At 35.6% G+C, this 19,661-nt stretch overlaps 1 pseudogene; it reads left to right on the top strand.

Moving 5' to 3' along the window:
* The window catches only part of LOC109063861, a 127,756-nt pseudogene that overhangs the window by 92,292 nt on the left and 15,803 nt on the right, over nucleotides 1-19,661 (top strand).

The following is a 19,661-nucleotide window of genomic DNA, read 5'->3' as shown; positions in this document are numbered from 1 at the left end:
GAAAAGTTTGGGGTGTATATAAAGAAATTAATACTAAAATATGTATTAAATTGACCTAAAGTGACAGTGAAGACTTTTGCATTATTTAAAAAATAAATAAATAAATAATGTTGAAAAATTAAAAAAAATCTGCTTTGCGTAACAGGAATAAATGACATTTTTAAATATATTAAAATAAAAAAAAGTAATTTTTAATTATAATATTTTACACTTTTTTTTGATTAAAATAGTCTAAAAAACAGACTTACCAACACCAAACTTTTGAATGGAAGTTTATATTTAACATCTTTTCCCTTCAGAATTGTATTGCCACGCATGAATGTAATGGCATTGACATCATCATCGCTCTCATCCTCAATGACATCAACCCTCTCGGAAAGAAAAGGATGGACTTGGTCCTGGAGCTCAAGGTGTGAGAACACTTCCACAGCATTATGGGATATGTAGTTTTCACTTTAGTCCAAAATAATTGAGAAATTGTCTTTTTGTTGCAGAATAATGCCTCAAAACTGCTACTTGCCATCATGGAAAGCCGGCACGACAGTGAGAATGCGGAGCGAATCCTGTATAACATGAGGCCTAAAGAACTGGTGAATGCCACTTTGCATTAAAAACACATCTTTCTCCAGTTCCAGTGGGCGGATTTTCTGTTTTGCATTTGGTGACAAACCATCTACTGTCATTATTTAAATGTTTGGTTGGTGTACAGGTGGAGGTGATCAAAAAGGCCTACATGCAAGGAGAAATTGAGGTAGAACACAACGATGATGATGAGCATGGTGAGGAAGAGCATGCCGCTTCTCCACGAAATGTGGGTCACAACATCTACATCCTGGCCCATCAGGTGACGCACACAAATATGCACTTGCACACACTTTCACTGCGTTCACTGTGTCAGATGTCTGGATTATATCACGTCTTCCCCTCCCCTGTGCGCTTCAGTATAGATTTTCTGCCTATTCACGTAATTATCTGGGTCATCGGTGGAGGATCAGTTATATAACCATGTTAGGAATGGTGCAGCTTTTCCACAGGCCCTCCAAATGACACTGTTTGGCATCAAGAGTTGGTGAACGAAAAGACCAGGGAACAAAATAAATTTGACAGGGCCCTTTGATTTAGTTTTACCCAAATAATAGAGAAATATGCTTTTGCAGGTTGAGGCTCAAAAGGTCAGTCCATCTGTGGTGGCTACACTGGCCGTGTTTTTTAAACAGAGCTTATTGGTTCACTGCTGGGCTTTGACCCTCAGTTGTTATCGTAATTGGGCCATTATGAGAATTCTGAATGGCTGTTTAGCGGAGAAGGAGATCAGGGCCAGAATTATTAACAATAACACGTAAAGATAATAATCTTTTGTTGTTTTATTAGTAATGTCTTGATTTAGTGGAGAAGCTTATTTGGTATTTAGCACTGAATGTGAGTTTTAGTAGTGACTATTTTTTTATTTTTGTGTTTTTGAATTTTTGTTTGTGGGTTTTTAGGTTTTGGATTTTCAGATGCAAAATTTATGGGAGGGGAGTATTAAAATGAATCATGCAATGCGCTCATCAAAATTACTGGTATTTGCACCATTATTTAACACTTCATTTGCACATTGTCATAAATCACCCGCAGAAATTTCCACTCCCATTAGCGCTTTTTTGGAATTTGCCCTGTTTAGTAAATCTGGCCCCAAATTTAGGTAAATATTAAAACATTAAAAATGTAATAAAAAAACAGATACATAATATATTTTTTCCTCACAAATATGTGAAAAATAATAAGTAAATTAATCATTAATCACAATATAAGGAGATTAAATAAAGGGCTATACATATATCTTTATTTATGAATTACATTATTACGGCAGACAGAAACACTGAATAGATAAAAACAGAAAAAATACAATACAATAGATATAAAGTGGCTGTCAGTCTATATATATATATATATATATATATATATATATATATATTTCCATATCTTTAAGCATTAGTCAAATTCCTTATTATAGAATTTGCATTTAGGCCAGCAGCATAATAAATTTTTTTTTTAAAAAAAGTCTTCTTCTACAGTCATTTTTCTCATTCAGGTAAACGACTGTAAATGAAGGGCCAACAGTTTGAAGAAAATATTGCAGAGTGAGTTAAAAGTTAAGGAATTAAACCTTTTATGTGAACAGCACAGCACATTTGACATCATATTCCGAAACATCCATAGATTAGGTATGTTATTATTTTACAGTAACCTACGTATTGGGCAGGTATGAGTTCAGGTTTGCGCTCTTCATTTCGAGCAATCATTTCTCAGACAGGCGTTGGCTTTTTTGCTGATGGTAAAGTGTGTTATGAGCAAAAGAGCAAGGCCAGACAGGTCATTGCAACATACAGTATATACACTGTCTCAATGAAAGCAAGCACAGCCTCATCCCTTTTTCCACATGCACCCACAGTTAGCCAGACACAACAAGGAACTCCAGGCTATGCTGAAGCCAGGAGGGACGTACGGGGAGGGTGATGAAGCTTTAGAGTTCTACGCCAAACACACAGCACAAATTGAGGTCAGTGGTGTCCATCTATGGTGGCCATTATGCATACAGCATCCATAGATTCTCTTCTTGTTGAAAAAGCACTGACGTTTATGCTACGCACATGAAGCAATCTTTTGAGTTCTTTTTAGATTTGATTATTTTTGCATTTTTAACATGGAGATGAAAAAAATTTACTATAGTTTTTTTTTGTTTTTGTTGTAGTGTCATGGATGTTATAGACATTTTATTTTACCCAGAACATACTAAAAATCCTCTGAAAAACAGAAAATAAAAAAAAATAATCCTATTACACCAAAATTTTTTCTTATACAATTTTAATTGCTATATGTTGTGTTTATCTTAAATAAATAGCTTTGTCCCTTATAGTATGGTTACATTTGCCATTGCTTTGCAAAAATTTTGTGGGCAAAATCCCATTTCAAAGCATCTACACAATCAGGAGTTTTGCGTAATGGCAAAAAAATTTCCTACACAGATTTCGCTCTTGTATAATTTTGTTACATTAATTCACCACGTAGACCAGCAGAAAGCTGCTTGGTTTGATAGTGACTTTTTGAAGCAATACTCTCACTATTGACATTGGATAGTGAACCTTTCTTTACCTTCGAAAATTTGCTGAAATTTCGCTAATGTGATTGCACCATTAGAGGCGACAAGAAAAAGCCAAAACAGCAACTCTGTTTGTAAGTTCTAGCCACCACTATAGCCAAACCAGACAGCTTGCAACATCTGTTTTTCCCTTACAGATCATCCGCCTGGATCGCACAATGGAACAGATTGTTTTTCCCGTCCCCAACATTTGCGAATTCCTAACCCAGGAGTCTAAGCTCCGCGTCTATTATACCACGGAGCGTGACGAGCAGGGCAGCAAGATAAATGACTTCTTCTTACGCTCCGAAGACCTCTTCAATGAGATGAACTGGCAGAAGAAGCTGCGAGGTACTCAAGAGGCCACTGGTAACGCAAACTCCGTGCCTTGTGCGTGCGCACTCCCTTCCTCTACAACCTAGTAAGCTGCTTTACACACCCTCTCCACTCCCTCAGCCTCCAGGGACCCATCAGGGCTCTTTTCATGCAGTGTGCCCCACTTTTGGGTGCCGGGATGCATGCCTCACCCTGACCCCTCAAGCCAGGGCAGTGGGGAGTGGGGTGTAAACGTTAACTTACGTAAGATAAACAAGATAAAACCTGTAACTAAAAATTGTTTAGGCTTGCTTAAGAATTTAGTTTTATGTGTGCTTGGAGGATTGGGAAACAAAGAAGGAAGATGGGTCAGGGAGAAGTGTGAATGGATCCCAAACAAAAACACATGGTGGCTTACATCACAAAAGCTGATTATGGAAATAAGCTGAGTGAGGGATCAAATAAACAACTGATGGGAAGCAAGAAACTCTAAAACCCATTTTCCACCAACTGGGTGCTGGTGACCAATCTGGAACCATTTCCAACTGGCTCTGCACCAGCCCTTAAAACCTGCTGGTTTTAAAGCCTGCTTGAACCAGAAACTGATCAAAGGTCGAGGTTGGGATAATGGCCTCGCTGAATTGGGATGTCAAAGTACTAGCATATTTAAAAAATAAAATAATAATAAAAAAATTCTCAAAGGTACCGAAACCGGATTAAATTACGCAGTACCAGTGCACTTTTGAACTGTTGCATTGAACTGTTGCATTTCGAAATTCGGCTTCTGTGGAAATGATTTGTGAGGTGAGGCAAGGATGGTAGAAAATGGGTTATTTGGAAAAGGATAAGAGTTCTCAGACAGGAAGAGCATGAGGTGAACCACAGTAACAAGATAAAACCTGCAAGATAAGGATCTGAACCATGTCAAAAAATAGATCAACAGACGGAGCTATTTTTCTTGCATTTTGCCACGGTTCTTGTTTGTATATTTGAGTCTTTGGGTCATGAGTTATTAATAAAAAAGGAGGGTCTGAATTCTGTGTTAGTTAGTAATGCACCTATGTGACTGACGTGAAGGTTTTTATCAGACTGAATCAAAGTAAAAGCAATGTTCCATTGCCGCAACCCCAAGTCATGAGTGTGGCGGCCTGTGTGTGAAAGTCCCCTCCTCCAGTTCCTCTTTTCAGACAAAAACCCCCTGTCAAAATAGCCACAGCACAGAAACTATATCCTCCAGCCAGACTCCTCAAAGAGTCATGGGTCAAAACAAAGGTGGCGGTTGAGGTCAGCAAGCTCTCTTAAATGGTTTGGCCCACTAAGGAACCCTTTGAACTCTTTGGTCTTATTTCTATGGTTTTTGATTTCAATTTCAGGTGCGGGTGGTGAAATTGCTCTATAAAACTGCACAACTGACCAAACAGCTTCTATCTTAATGCAGTATGTGTTTTATTTGGAATAACATTGTTTAACTAAAACAAATGTATAATTTTCAAAGGAATTCTAGAAGTAACAAAATTAGTGCATTGGATGTTGCCCTGATTGGATGTAGTTGGAAATATGCATGGTCAGCTGGATCACATTTGAGCTTGAGATCAATTAGAATTGGTCCTTGAGATTGCCATGGAAACTTATGCACAACTGTCCTTGTGTTGTTTAGTAGAAGGCTGTAGAATGACATAATGCAATCAATCACCTAAATAAACAAAAAAACAATTCAACTTGTAAGTAATAAAAAATTAGCAGTGCTCCTTGGAACTTGTTAGTGACATCATCCGTTATTTCTTCCTGGCAGGCTTTGTCGTATTACGTGAGATTATTTTCTTTCTTCAAACCACAGTGCATTACATTTTTCTGTATAGGGAAACGGGCAGTTTTAAAGGTGCAATGTGTAATTTCTGAATTACTGCCGAAACCAAACAGAATTGCAAAAACAATTACTTTTCACACTAGTTTTAAACACTGCCATCATCCATTGTTCAGGCAACCAGGTGATCCTAATTTCAAACTTCAAATTTACACTGTTGGTTTGAACCAGTGTCATTGTGTCAGTGCTCAAACAGATCATTTCCCCTTGTGGCACAGAAGTTACACACTTGGCCAAAGGCTTTTTGGTGCATGTTTGAATATCAGCAAATAATTCCAAATAAAATCTGTCTGTTTGTGTTTGTGACAGAACCATGTATGTGGAGCTCTGACATGGTGTGCATCAGGGGTGTATGATTGGACCCTTTTAGTTTTGTGATAGCATCCAAATAAACACTCTGCAATGTGCAATTTGTGCTTTGTTAGTGTACATGTTCCTTTAACATTTGAAATTGAATTTTTTTTTTGCTTGCTGCCTCCTCCAGCTCAGCCCATCCTGTACTGGTGTTCCCGTAACATGTCCTTCTGGAGCAGCATCTCCTTCAATCTCGCCGTCCTCATGAACCTGTTGGTAGCATTCTTCTATCCACTGGAAGGAGTGCGTGGAGGTGAGACACAAGAATTTTTACTGTTTGCCATGAAGTTCTGTACAAATGTAATTTGTATTTCTTTTCATATAATGAATATAAATATAAACACATAAAAATATAATATTATAAAAGGAAAATTATATATATTTATAAGTATAAATATAATTTTTGAAGTATAATAATATAAGTATTTTTATAATATATTGTACTATAATAAAGTTGTATTATAATATATATCAGGGGTGTTTTTTTTTCATTAGGGCGACATACCAAGTGCAAAAGGGAGGGATTTTTTTTCTATCACATTTAACCACATCTGTCACTGTTCAAGGCTGTGGATATATAGTCCAATCATCATCAAGTCACTGTATGTGGAGTATCACCCCTTTTTGGGCGATTTCACTATGGCCAAGAAACACCCCGAATGTTCTCGAGGTTTTTATGCCCTTCACTCGCTAACTTTCATCCATCTAATTAGCTCAGATGTACGTCATTGATTACACTGCGTGAGTGTCCACTGCTGGCAGAACCTTTGCAATGGGCTGAACTGGAGTATCCTAGGCCCTTGATCACTTTGAATCTGCCATGCAGTTGATTTAATTATTCATATTTTTCCCTTACAAATTAGTTTGATGCAGTATTCTATATGTATATTGGTATGCTTAGGCTGTTTTAAATGAAAAAAAAATATATATATATTATAGAGTTGTTTGGGGTGGGGATAAATTAAAAGCAATCTGCAAAGACGTCATAATCGTGTTGCATTGTGGTCTATGGAGTGGCCTAAAGTGTGCATATGAAGTAGACTCGCTCCCTCTGTCAAAGTCAAAGAGTCGAGGGTCTGTCTATATAAACTTCCCTCCTCCACCTCATGAAGTGGAACGCACTTCAAAATGGCAGCGAGGATTCCCCCGAGGGGAAGTGCTTGGGGAAGTTTGCGAGTGCTTGTCTAAAAGTGGAGTTGAACGCAGTCAAAGACTTCCATACAAAGATTTTTTTTTTTTTTTCAAACTGCAGGCACAATACTATGCCCTTATAGTATGTACTCTTTTGGTGAAGAAAAAGTACACACTTTTGAATGTTTAGTATTAGATTATGTAATCTTTGGGTGATGATATAGTGTAATATAGTTTGTTTTTTGAGGGGAGTATGTGTGTTTTGGTTATACTAACCCTGTCACTGTAAACTGGCCTGTCAATCATCTCCTCACAGTTAACATCCTCCACATTTCATTTAATTTAACTTCCTACCATACTGGAGAGAAAAGAAGTAGCACATTGATCTGGCAGCCATGGGTCTTTATGCGGAGAACACTACTCATATTTTTATTAACATTTTGGTTTATTTATTTATTTATTTTTTTTACCAGGTTAAGTGTTGATTATTAGTAACTCAAACCCCTTTATCTAAACCTCTCTAGATGACTGTTGGTTGCAAACATCTGCCTTTTTTTTTTTTTTTGCTCTTTTCAACATACTATGCTTTGGGACACACTTAAGGTCACGTACTTTTGCACTATTCTATGACATTTTGTAGTATAAATAGTGCGAGTAGTGTGTTTACACTGAAGATCCCAAAAAGTAATAGTGAACTTTAAATATCTGGATGATGCACTTAACCGAAGAACGAAGTGTGTAATGTTAAATACTTCATGCATTCAACTGTCGCAGCTATACTGTGTGTGTATTCACTATACTGTGTGTGTGCACTTGGATAGGTTAAATGCAGAGTACAAATTCTGAGTATGGGTCACCATACTTGGCCACATGTCCCTTCACTTCACTTAACTTACAATGTTTTTTATTAAATTTACGTTAAATACAAAAAATAATTTTTTAATATGACTGACAGGTGCCCCCTCAAAAATATTAAGTGCATGACGTCCCTGGTTATATGCTTAGCTTCTAAAATAAATATTGTTTGTATTCAACAGCACTATAATTTATGTTTAATTTATACATAGGCATATATATTTTTTAAATTTTTGTTCTGTTTTGAATGCCATTAAATTTAAACGATTTGAAATGAGGGAAAGTAAAATACATGTTTATAGTGTTTATAATGTTTAAGTTTCTTAATGTTTGTTTTATTGATCAGTATTTACATTATTTCTGAAAGTGATTGTAAAATGTGTCTTATACACTGATGCAACTTGTGTGTTTTTTACTGACCTGGTGCAACTTTCCAGAAAATAATGATAAATCATGCCTATATTGTGCTGTGTTATTAAACAATACATATAAAATGGGGACAATATGCACTGTAAAAAAAAAAAAAAAAAAAATTCTTGAGTCAACAAAAATTGTTACTCCACTTAATTTTTTTTTTGTTATTTTCATTGTGATGCAGTTGTTTCAACGTGTTTTTGAGTTAAAACAACAATTATACTAGTTCATTCAATTTTGAGCTTAGTTGAGAGCCAATAAACTAAAATTTTCTTGTCTGGACAATTTATAAAATAAAAAAATAGTTATGTCTACTAAAAGAAAAAAAAAAGGCAAAATCTCAAAATTATTTTTTACAGTGACTAATAAAACAATCATATTATGTTCATTATTCCCACCCACATTAACTTTAGCCTTAAACACTGTTATAATTATGAGGGAGCTCCAAAAAGTTTGAAAACCCCTGCTCTAAACAAATGTAACATTAATTTTTTCCTCACAGTTTTTGCTGTTGCACTGTATAAATAAATTGATAACTATGAATAAATATATAAAAAATAATATTGTTTTGTGGGAATCATCCTCAATTTTTTATCTTTATTTAAAATATTTCAACTCTTTTTGTTATACTGGAATAAATCATACTGGGATGTATGCTAAAATTGTTGGATGTGGTACCCTACCTAGGAAAGTTTCCACCAACTGCCACTGATACTGTACAGTATATATTTTTTTCAAGTCTCTGATCTAAACAAGCTGGATACTAGTGCTCTAGACATCAAATGCCAAGTATTCATAATAGCAAAGGCGCTTAAGCGCTCTGTAATTTTTAGAATACCAACCACAACTTTGATTAACATTGCTAGAGTACAGATTGCTGTTTTCATGGAGGTAACTGAGTGCAGTCAGCAACAGATGCTGGAACTTGACACTTCACTGACCTACTTTCAGCACACATACCCCCTGAAAGACATAATTTGGCCTACATAACAGAGCTCCAACAAAAATGCTGCTGGCCTCATTTCTGTTTTAACACATCTTATATTATTTATTCATTCTGAGTGATATGATGTCCTTCACTTACCCCAGTAGCATACAATTCTTTTGTACTTATACAGTTCAAATTTCAGCCCTGCTATTTATTTTCACAAATTCAATCAAGCATGTTTTTTTTATTATTATGAAATATAAAAAAGAAAAATGATGAGAAAACAAAAACAAAAATACAGACGCATATCTGCCTTCAGACACACCTGAAAGCATTTCTGATCCAAAAGCATGTGTGTTCTTTATTGGGTGTCATAATTATCGACATAACCTGTTTATTGATCACTCACATAACATGTCACCTGACTCCACCGCTCACACGCACACTATTTCCCTAATCTCATGAACTGTTAGGACTTTGTGTCTATATCTCCTCCCTGCTCTTTCTGATCAAAATTGTGTGTTTGTATACATGTCGAAGCAATACGACACCTGTTTATGTCAGCTGAGATTTGACCCTGAAAACAGAGACCCAGATAAAGACAAAGCACTGGCAGTTACTTCATTCTTACATCACAGCTTAAGCACAAGCTGCCTGTGTTAAAGATTGTGATCAATATCATCCTACATTCAGATGTAACCAATGGCGTAACTAGGTATAAGTAATGTTTCTTAGGCCTTTCTGTGTTTCTTTCGCTCTTTCTTTTATGTTGTGTTGAGTATTGATTGTCCAGTCATTGTGACTGGCATAAGTGCCACATTGTGACTGGCATAAACTCTGCATTGTTCAGGCTGGGGTCAGGCTCCGAGGGGTCTTTTGTTTTGGGCCTTTCCCTTTCTCAAAGCACACATGAGCGTTTGGGCTTAAAATTGAAATCTCTTTTAGTCTCTAATACAAAGGGCTCCTCTGGGAGCCAAAAACACACTGAACTACAGCTCTGGTACAGAATCAATATAGGGCACGATCCGAAATGCAAACCAATAAAAGCTGATAAAGGACATGTTAAAGGTGAATTTGAAATATTGTCTATGCAATAAACGTGATTGTAAAACAATCAGTAAACTGACCAAATGTTTATAATAGGCTGTTTGATATTTAACAAAGAATTATAGAAGTAGTTCATAAGTTCATCTTCTGCACCGCACATGCTCTTTGACTGTCTGGTGTTTTTTCAAAGATTTTACTGTTGCATGTGCATATCCACTGGCACTGATAGCTGTACTTAAGTCAAGGCCATAAGTTTATAAAGAGAGAACTTTTTTTTCTTCACTTTCATATGATCAGCCACCTTTTCTTTAGTGTGATTAATGTTTGTTTTATTTTTATAATTTTTATCTATTTATTTAAGTTGATTTATTATAATTGGTTTATTTATAATAATTTATAATTTTTTTTTTATTTTCTTTAGTGTGATTAATTTTTGTTTATTTTTAATAATATGTGTATTTATTTATATTTACAATATATTAATATTAGTATTATAATTTCTACTATTATTATAATTACTTGTTATGCACAAAAAGCAACCATTACATTATGAGCATAATTTCAATTTATACAGTCTAATTTTATCATTCTTGAATTTACAGTAAATTCTCAGCAGCCCATAATCCTGCTTCATTGTATATTATATTTCAGTCAGTTCTTATTGGTTGTTTCACACCTAATTGTCAATTTCATGGTACACTCTCAGAAATAAAAGTACAAAAGCTCTCACTAAAATGTACCTTTTAGGTACCAAAATGGACCCTTTAGGTACAAACGTACCTTTTGAAAAGGTGCCGCCCCAGTGACAGCTTTTGTACCTTTATTTCTGAGAGTGTAGGCATTTCAAAATCTATTGACTTCTGACACATTTTTAGATGTACATTTTAAAGCCGATTATAAAAGGCCTTTTGCAGAGTTCAGTAGGTCCCTGTACAGTATTTGTAAAGGTCAAAGGAGAGGGAGAATTCCATAATGTGTGTAAGAGTGGCACAGGGGTGTGTTCCTTCCCCTCCCGCCCCGCCTGACAGAATGTAGACATTCAAACATGATGAGGGCTTCAGAAGTACATATATTATTGTTTATATAATATGTAATATCATTGATATACATTTTCATATATGTTATTTAATACAGTATCTTCTGTACAAGCAGTTCTTCACAACTAATATTTTGAGTGTAAAAATGTTTTTTGCTTTAATGACAGGGGCATTCAAGCTGACACTATCAAAGCCCGATGATCATGTTCTCCAGAATATATTGATAAGCGATTCTAAGATTATCTTGTCCTTCATTGGAAAAGTTGCATAATCAGTGTAACAAGTTTACTTGATTAGTGACCTAGAAATCTGAAAAAGTTCTTCTTCATTTAAACTTTAACTCAAAATCCTAAAACTTGATTTCCAGGTTTAAATAAGATCTTGAATCCTGGATTTTCAGTGTAGTCTGTTTGTGTGTGTGTAAGTTTGTGGAAATGAATGGAACCGAGGCTTTGACGTCCTCGATTCTGAATATTTCCTGGCCGCCCACCAGCCCTGTCGGTTCAAACCCCAGCTCAGCACGGCTGTGAGTCCGTCCTTGCTCGGTACCCAACGCTCATGCATCTTTCAGCCGTGATATTTTTAGCACGCCGGGTTATGTAACAAGCACCTGTCATGTGGTCTACTTGCAGGCGGGAGAGCGAGTGAGTGAGCTGGAACCATTCCCTCTGTGAAGATCCTGCAAATCCGACTGACCTCATTTTTCTTCTCTGCATACACACACACTCCCCCACTTAGCAATCCTACTAATGTATTCCCACGTAAGACCTTGCTGTACTCTTCGTTTCATTGCCGTTCGCATAGAACAGTACTTAAACAAGGATTAAAAATGATGCCGGAGCGGCTGATGACAAAGCTTCATCGAACCTTAACGTATTCAAATGTGTCACTCTTTCAGGGTTATGTAACTTTTTTTCTATTTTGTTTCAAAGCATCTTTCCCTTGAGGGCTAGAATGTGCCCGAACATGTTCAACAGGTGAAACTGCAAGCAATTCAGGGAATCCTATTTAAATCTGCTGTACAGAATCGCAGTTTCAGATATGCAGTGCAGTCATGGGTAGTGACAATGAACATAATCTTAGCATTTCATCTGCGCTTCTGTTATTTCTCAAAAATAGATAGATAAAAATAAAATTCTGTTTGTTACAAGCCCATATGACCTATGACCATGAAGTTTGGCTGAATTTCTTGACTCCCGTTTTCCTTATGCAGTGAAAATAAATGAGCTGCAAAAAAGCACCTGAAAGTACCATAGCAATCCGTATGACTTAATAGTCTGAAATTGCATTAAATGTTAATTATATAGTATTTTTTGGAGCTCAGTAGCAAGAATCTTCATTCGCGTCTTCACTTGTATTCCACGGAAGAAAGAAATCATGAGGGCAAGTAAGTGATGACAGAATTCTCATTTTCATATTTCCATAATCAGATCAAGACGGCCTGCACATGTTGAAACAACCTAAAAATGACAGTTCCCAGAAACACACTGTGAATTGTTGATCAAAATCTACGTCGAGTCCCTGGGATAGTTGAACACAAGGCCTGAAGCATCAGTGACGCTGTAACCATGACAGATGGCATGATAACATGTCACTTCTGTGGTGGTTTTATCCTAGAGCATGATTGATGGCACTAAAACGTGTTTACCTCTTTTTCCTCAGGCACCCTGGAGCCACACCTTTCTGCACTGCTTTGGGCGGCAATGTTGGTTTCACTGGCCATCGTTATAGTACTGCCCCAACCTCACGGGATTCGGGCTCTGATCGCTTCCACTATATTACGCCTCATATTTTCAGTCGGCCTGGAGCCCACACTGTTCCTTCTCGGAGCCTTTAATGTGAGTGAACAACTTTTGACAAAGTTGTAAGAGGGCAGTTCGGTGTGTTTTGCACCAAGGTGTGTTGTACGTCACTGGTGGATTCCACACGGCTTTCACAGTCCTCGGCTCACACAATAACACTTCCCCTAAAAGTGTGCACACCAAACCATGCATCCAAACCAACTATCAATTCCAAAAGTTGTAAGGGGTTGTAAGGTTTGAATCTTTCTAAAGAAAAATATAATAATAAAATAAGTATTTTACTTGGTAATACCTACCAATACTGCATTTATTTGATCAGAAATACAATAAAAACATGAATGCTGTGAAATATTATTACAATTTAATGTAACCGTTTTCTATTTCAGCCATTAAACCATGATACATTTTTTCTTTGATGAACAGGAAATTCGAAATAACAGAATTTATTTGAAATGACAATGTAACAATGTAAAAGTCTTTAATGTCACTTTTGATCAATTTAATTCATCCTTGCTGAATAATAGTTTCATAAATCTGACTCTGAACATTTAAACTTTTAAATTTATTTCCTACAAAATGCAGCATGAGCTAGTAACTTTTTTTGTTGTTGTCATAAACAGACTTACATCCTTTAGCAAGAGTTAACAGTTTAAGCTTGCCTACATTACTGAAAATCATTAGCTGAATGCTTTTATTTAGTGGTTTTATGTATAAATAAGATTTCAAAATAAGTTCATGGAAACATTTCATAATGCCGACACTGAAACCTGATGCTATTACTTCAACCTATAATTTGTGGTTGTGATTCAATTGTTTGTATATCCTTAATGATACGCTTCAGATAAATGTTCTCATACCTCAGCTTTTTATATATGAGCCAAAATTCAGTTTGTAACTCCAATGAACATCTCTTAACCCAATGGTTGTGATTTCAGGTGTGCAATAAAGTGATTTTTCTAATGAGTTTCGTGGGAAATCGCGGTACGTTCACAAGAGGATACAAGGCCATGATCTTGGATGTGGAGTTCCTATCATCTGCTTTACCTCATTATATGCAGCCTTGGAGTCTTTGTTCATGTCTTCTTCTACAGCTTTGCTTGTGAGTAATACATGAATACACTTTCAGTCACTCCATCAGACATATCTTTCACACATGGAACGTTCTTTTCTAACTTCTGACCCTCTGACATCTCACACTTTCACCAACATGTATATTGTATTCACGCACACACACTCTCATCTTACTCTCTCTCCAGCTCTTTGACCTGATCTACCGAGAGGAGACTCTGTTAAACGTCATCAAGAGCGTAACCAGGAACGGCCGCGCTCGATCGTTTTTGACCGCAGTGCTGGCTCTCATCCTGGTCTACCTCTTCTCCATCGTGGATACATCATCTTCAAGGGATGATTTCATCCTGACCGTGGACAGGGATATCCAATAAAACTCTTGGTGAGAAAAACAGATGGATGTTGCTGAAAAATTTAACATGTGGCAGTCCACAATGTACATGGGAAATCTCTTGTTGTTTCATGCAACAGGTCAGATTTCAAACATGTAGCCGGTTATTTCGCAAAACATGTCAAGAACATGAATGGGACACCTTAAAAAATCAAAAGAAAGAAATAAGAAATTATGTTGTATGCTTATACAAAATAATGCTATTTTTTACACTCTGGGACTATTTTAATGTCAAGTAAGGTTATTTCACTCCTGAATCTCATTATTGTTATGCAAAAAAAAAAAAAAACCTCTCGTTCTCCTTATTTTAATGTGAAAAAGTTATGTATACTACCATCCAAAGTTTGGGGTCAGTTTTTTTTTTTTTTTTTTTTTTTTTTAGAAATTCATAATTTTATTCAACAAGGATGCATTAAATTGAACAAAAGTGACAATAAAGGCATTCATAATGTTAGAAAAAGATTTATATTTTAAATAAATGCTGTTCTTTTGATCTTTGTATTCTTTGTTTTTTGAAGATTTATGAATTGTTTAGATTTTTTAGCAGTGTTATTAAGTAGTATTAAATATTTTCATGTTTATTTTAATGTTAGAAAGGAGTGATGGTGGTGATGATTCTGAAGTTTATAATGTGAGGAATAAATGACATCTTAAAACATATTTAAATAGAAAACAGTTATTTTAAATTGTAATAATATGATAATCTTACATTATTGTAATTATTACAATATTATTGTAATAATGTTATAATATTACAGTTTTTACTGTATTTTTGATCAAATAAATGCAGACATGGGGGAAACATAAGAAACTTCTTTCAGAAAAACATTATAAAATCCTTACATACCCCAAACCTAAAAATTATATTAAATCATTTATTATAAAAGTATATTAATCATATTTAAATAAATATTGATTTCATTATAAAATGCAATGCTTCATTAAAAGTAACAATTTATTGCTCCTAATCTGCAGTTTTCTTCCACTATGTTCAGAGCAATCTGCGGTAAGATGGGAGAGAGTTCCTGGCAGGTGCGGTGGTGCCGGAAAGAGAAGGAGAACTGTTCCACAGAGACCATGATGGATGGTATGGACCCCATCACCCACAACAGACTCAGTTAAATCTGAGTATTATGGCCTGGTTATGAGACAAGGAAAGGAGAGACTCAATGTCCTCAAGAATCCCTGGTAGGGTATGTGGGTGTGTTTGGGTTCGGAGGTTAATGACACTCAGGCACTAAATGCTCAGCAGGTTCATGCTGGTTCAGGGGGTTTGAGGTCAGACCAGTATAATTCAGATTTGTAAGCGGGTGTTTGAGTGTGTACGAATTTAAGATGCAAGGCCAGCCTAATTTGGTCACTGGAGCTGATCGGCCAGTTTGAACCCACTGAACCCGTCTTACCTTGTTTAGCTCATCAGTTAACATTGAAAGACCTCGCTTGGGACAGTTTGAAACTTAGGCTAGCATTGTTATTTCTCATAAATAGTGTTACTTAGGTTTAAAAAAAAGATTAAAGTATTAAACTTTGGTACACACACTACTGTTAAAAAGTTAAGGGTTGGTAAGATTTTTATTTTTTTTTTGTTTTTGAAAGAAGTCTCTTATGCTTACCAAGGCTGCAAAATACAGTAAAAACAGTAACATTGTAAACTGTACAATATTTCAATTTCAAATAACTGTTTTCCTATTTTTGATAATATTTTAAGATGTTATTTTATTCCTCTGATGGTCTTTAGTGTCACACGATCCTTCAGAAATCATTCTATCATTTTTAATTCTTCAGTATTTTTTGAAATAGAAAGTAAAAAAAAAACAGTGTTTATTTAAAAATAGAAATCTTTAGAAACACCTTCGCAATCATAGCTAGCACCACTTACATTTTCTTTAGAAAATATACAAATCTGGTTGTATAAATAGTTCTGTATTTTCTTTGTGAATGTGTGTTATGATCTGATAGCTTTGGGTCCTATTTTAGGAAAGCATTTAACCACAAATGCTATTTTTTGGTTTAAGATTTGCATGTATATGGACGATTTCAGTCTGTTCTGAACACCCCACAGTATTACAGAGCCCTTTGTTAGAAGAGTTAGACTTTTTGTTTGTTTGTTTAGTGCTTATTGACATTCTGTTTCCTGCAGCTGTGGGAGTGCAATCGACTGCGGTTCGTGATTGAGGATAAGGAGAGGACGTGCGACTCGCTGCTCATGTGTATCGTCACCGTGTTGAGCCACGGCCTGCGGAGCGGCGGTGGGGTCGGAGATGTTCTGCGCAAACCTTCTAAAGAGGTACCACACAAGGGCCTCAATATTACTTTGGGGTGGGGCTGCCTTTTTATTCGGCCTGTGGCAGATGGGTGTTCAGGAAACCTGTTTGAAAACAATCACTTTTTTCCAGTTCCACTTTGCAGAAAAGTGTTATTATATAATTATTATTTAAAAAACAAAAAAAAAGTGTTTTACTTGAAATAAGATAATCGTTACTATAAAAATAAAAATATTATTTTAAATTTTTTAAAATTGTAAATAAAAATTTCTCATTTTCATTTAACTTGAATATCTGAATCATTTTCAAAACTATGTAATATTTAATAAAAATGACAAAAACATCCAATTACTAAAAACTTTAAAATGAAAACAGAAAATCTAATAATTAAAAAAAAAATCGAATTTGTGATATCTCACTGATTTTAACATAACACTGTTGAATAATCACACACTTTATTGTCGTTACAAATGATCACTAAGTGGAGCATTTGGAATAGCAAATCAATCACTTTTTTTAACTCTTATTGTAAATCATTTTTGGTAAATCAGGCCTTAGATATTGTAGTTCTCAAACAGTGCGTTGGGTCACTCAAAGATAAGAGTAGTTTGGACAGAGTTAGAGGAACACTGGTCTGTTATTGGATGTTGATTGGGAGGTTGAATTGGAAACAACACTGATATTAAAACTTCTTGCATCTCTTTCTCTCCGTGGAGCCTCTGTTTGCAGCCCGTGTGATCTACGCCCTCCTCTTCTTCTTCATGGTCATCATCATCGTCCTCAACCTCATTTTTGGGGTCATCATTGATACCTTTGCTGACCTCAGAAGTGAAAAGAAGAAGAAAGAGGAGGTTGCCTCTGTTCAACTTGCGGTTTATTTGTGGTGAGTGTCTCCTACATGTCCTCAACGCCAAATACCCAAATACCACGCTCCTTCACCAGAAGTCTTAGTCATAACTCACTGTGGAGGTGGTGGAGTGGCTTTCTGTTTGCCACCTGCCATGTTTGACCATGTTAGTGTGAGATCAGTTGTAATGCTCATAATCTCACACTATTATATAAGGATGCTGTTTTTGACTCGTGGGTCTTTTGATATGAGTTATTGAAACTGCAGCTGTTTTGTTGGGATTCAGTTAATCTCTCGGGTAATTTCATGATCCATGACTAACAATCATGAGCAGATGAGCAGTACAAACGTGCGATTGGAGAGTAGATGACGTGTTGCAGTCAAGTGACAATTTCCCATGTGTTCCCTCACCAAGTCCACGCATCCAAATTAGACCGTTTTGTTTGTGACCATCACAAGATTCATACCTCCGTTTGCTCATAACACGCACCGTTTCATGCTTGTATACAAACAGTTTTCCCTGTGGTTCTACTTCCTCTTCCAGATAGTACAGTTTTCTTTTGAAACCAAACCAATTTTAAGAGAAAGAAACTTTGTTATGCATCATGTCAACGTCAGAAAGGATTGGTTTCCCTCTCAATGAATGAACTGCATTGAGGAACACAAACTAAATAAGTTCTTGAGCTAAACAAACAACTGATCATTGGGCAGCTTGTCACTTTAAGATTACTCTTAATCTTGATCTTCATCTTACTAACTGACTTAACTCTTAAAAACCAGATACGAGTGGCAAGGCCCATTTACAACAACTGCTAATGGTGCAAAACTCATTTGGTTGTAACTGTGTTTCTGCTCGACAGGACTGGAGAGGGACAAGTTTGACAACAAAACAGTGACGTTTGAGGAGCACATTAAGGTGGAGCACAACATGTGGCATTATCTCTTCTTCATTGTGCTGGTGAAAGTGAAAGACTCCACGGAGTTCACAGGGCCAGAGAGCTATGTGGCCGAAATGATCCGGGTAAGGGATCTGAAGTGCAACAGCAGACTTTATTTCAGTTTGACATAAATGTAACGTACTAGATGGTTTATGGTAAGATAAAAAGATAATATTTCCAGCCACAAACAGCAAAGTGGTGTTTTTTATTTTTTTTATTTTTTTTACTGTGAAATGATTTAACATCTAAGAGCCGGATCTATTGACTGCTGTGCATAAATCACACAGTGGAATTTGGAGCATCCATTGGCTAAACATTTGTTCGGTTTAAAATAAATATTCTGGGTTTATTACTAGTTAAACTCATTTGCAGTATAGTTTTGATTACTGCAAAAGTTAATTACATCTTGTCGCTCCTTTTGTTTAAAAAAGGCAAAAAGATACAATGAAAGTAAATCTGTAATCCAAATAATGAAAATATTCACAGTTTCAAACAAATAACCACAAAACATGAACAATATATTTTTAAAGAAGATATTTTCCAACCTTTACAGTTTTGTTGCCCATGACAATGGTAATCCCTAAAAATTACCATTAAAAAGTGGGACAAATATAGGTCTAATGATAATTTAAAAGAAATGTGAATCTGGGTTTCCATAAGTTCAGGTTTTCGAATTTTTTTTGCTTTCTTTTGAAAGTAAATTAATACTTTTATTTCAGCAGGAAGCATTAAATTGATCAAGTGATAATAAAGACTTCATTATTTTGACCTTTGTATTCATTTAAGGAATCCAAAAAAAAATGTATTGTTGTTTCCACAAAAATATAAAGCAACACAAAACTGTTTTCAACATTGATAATAACTAATATAATGTGTTTTTGAGAACTAAATCAGTATATTAGAATGATTTCTGAAGGAATCATGTGACACTGAAGACTGAGTAATGATGCGAAAATTCAGCTTTGCATCACAGGAATAAAATTACACTTTAAAATATATTTTTTTAGAATAAATTCTGTTTTAAATTGTAATATTATTTCACAATATTCCAGTTTTTACTGTATTTTTTAATCAAATAAATGTAGTCTTGGTGAGGCTTCCTTCAAAAAATCCAGCGGTAGGCTAAGTGCTTTTATAACATTCACATTTTTGTTTTTAAATCCGCCAAAAACAACGCAATTTCCACTACTATTGCAAGTGCCTTGTCATAAATTATCTAGACAGTAGTCGCCTTTCAGGAAACTGTGGTCACTATAAGGTAATTTAAGCCCTAGGGCCAAAGTCA

This window comes from Cyprinus carpio, chromosome A11, assembly GCF_018340385.1.
Source record: "Cyprinus carpio isolate SPL01 chromosome A11, ASM1834038v1, whole genome shotgun sequence".
Classification (NCBI taxonomy): Eukaryota; Metazoa; Chordata; class Actinopteri; order Cypriniformes; family Cyprinidae; genus Cyprinus; species Cyprinus carpio.
The sequence above is the reverse complement of the archived record's forward strand: the minus strand, read 5'-3'. Positions and strand labels throughout refer to the sequence as shown.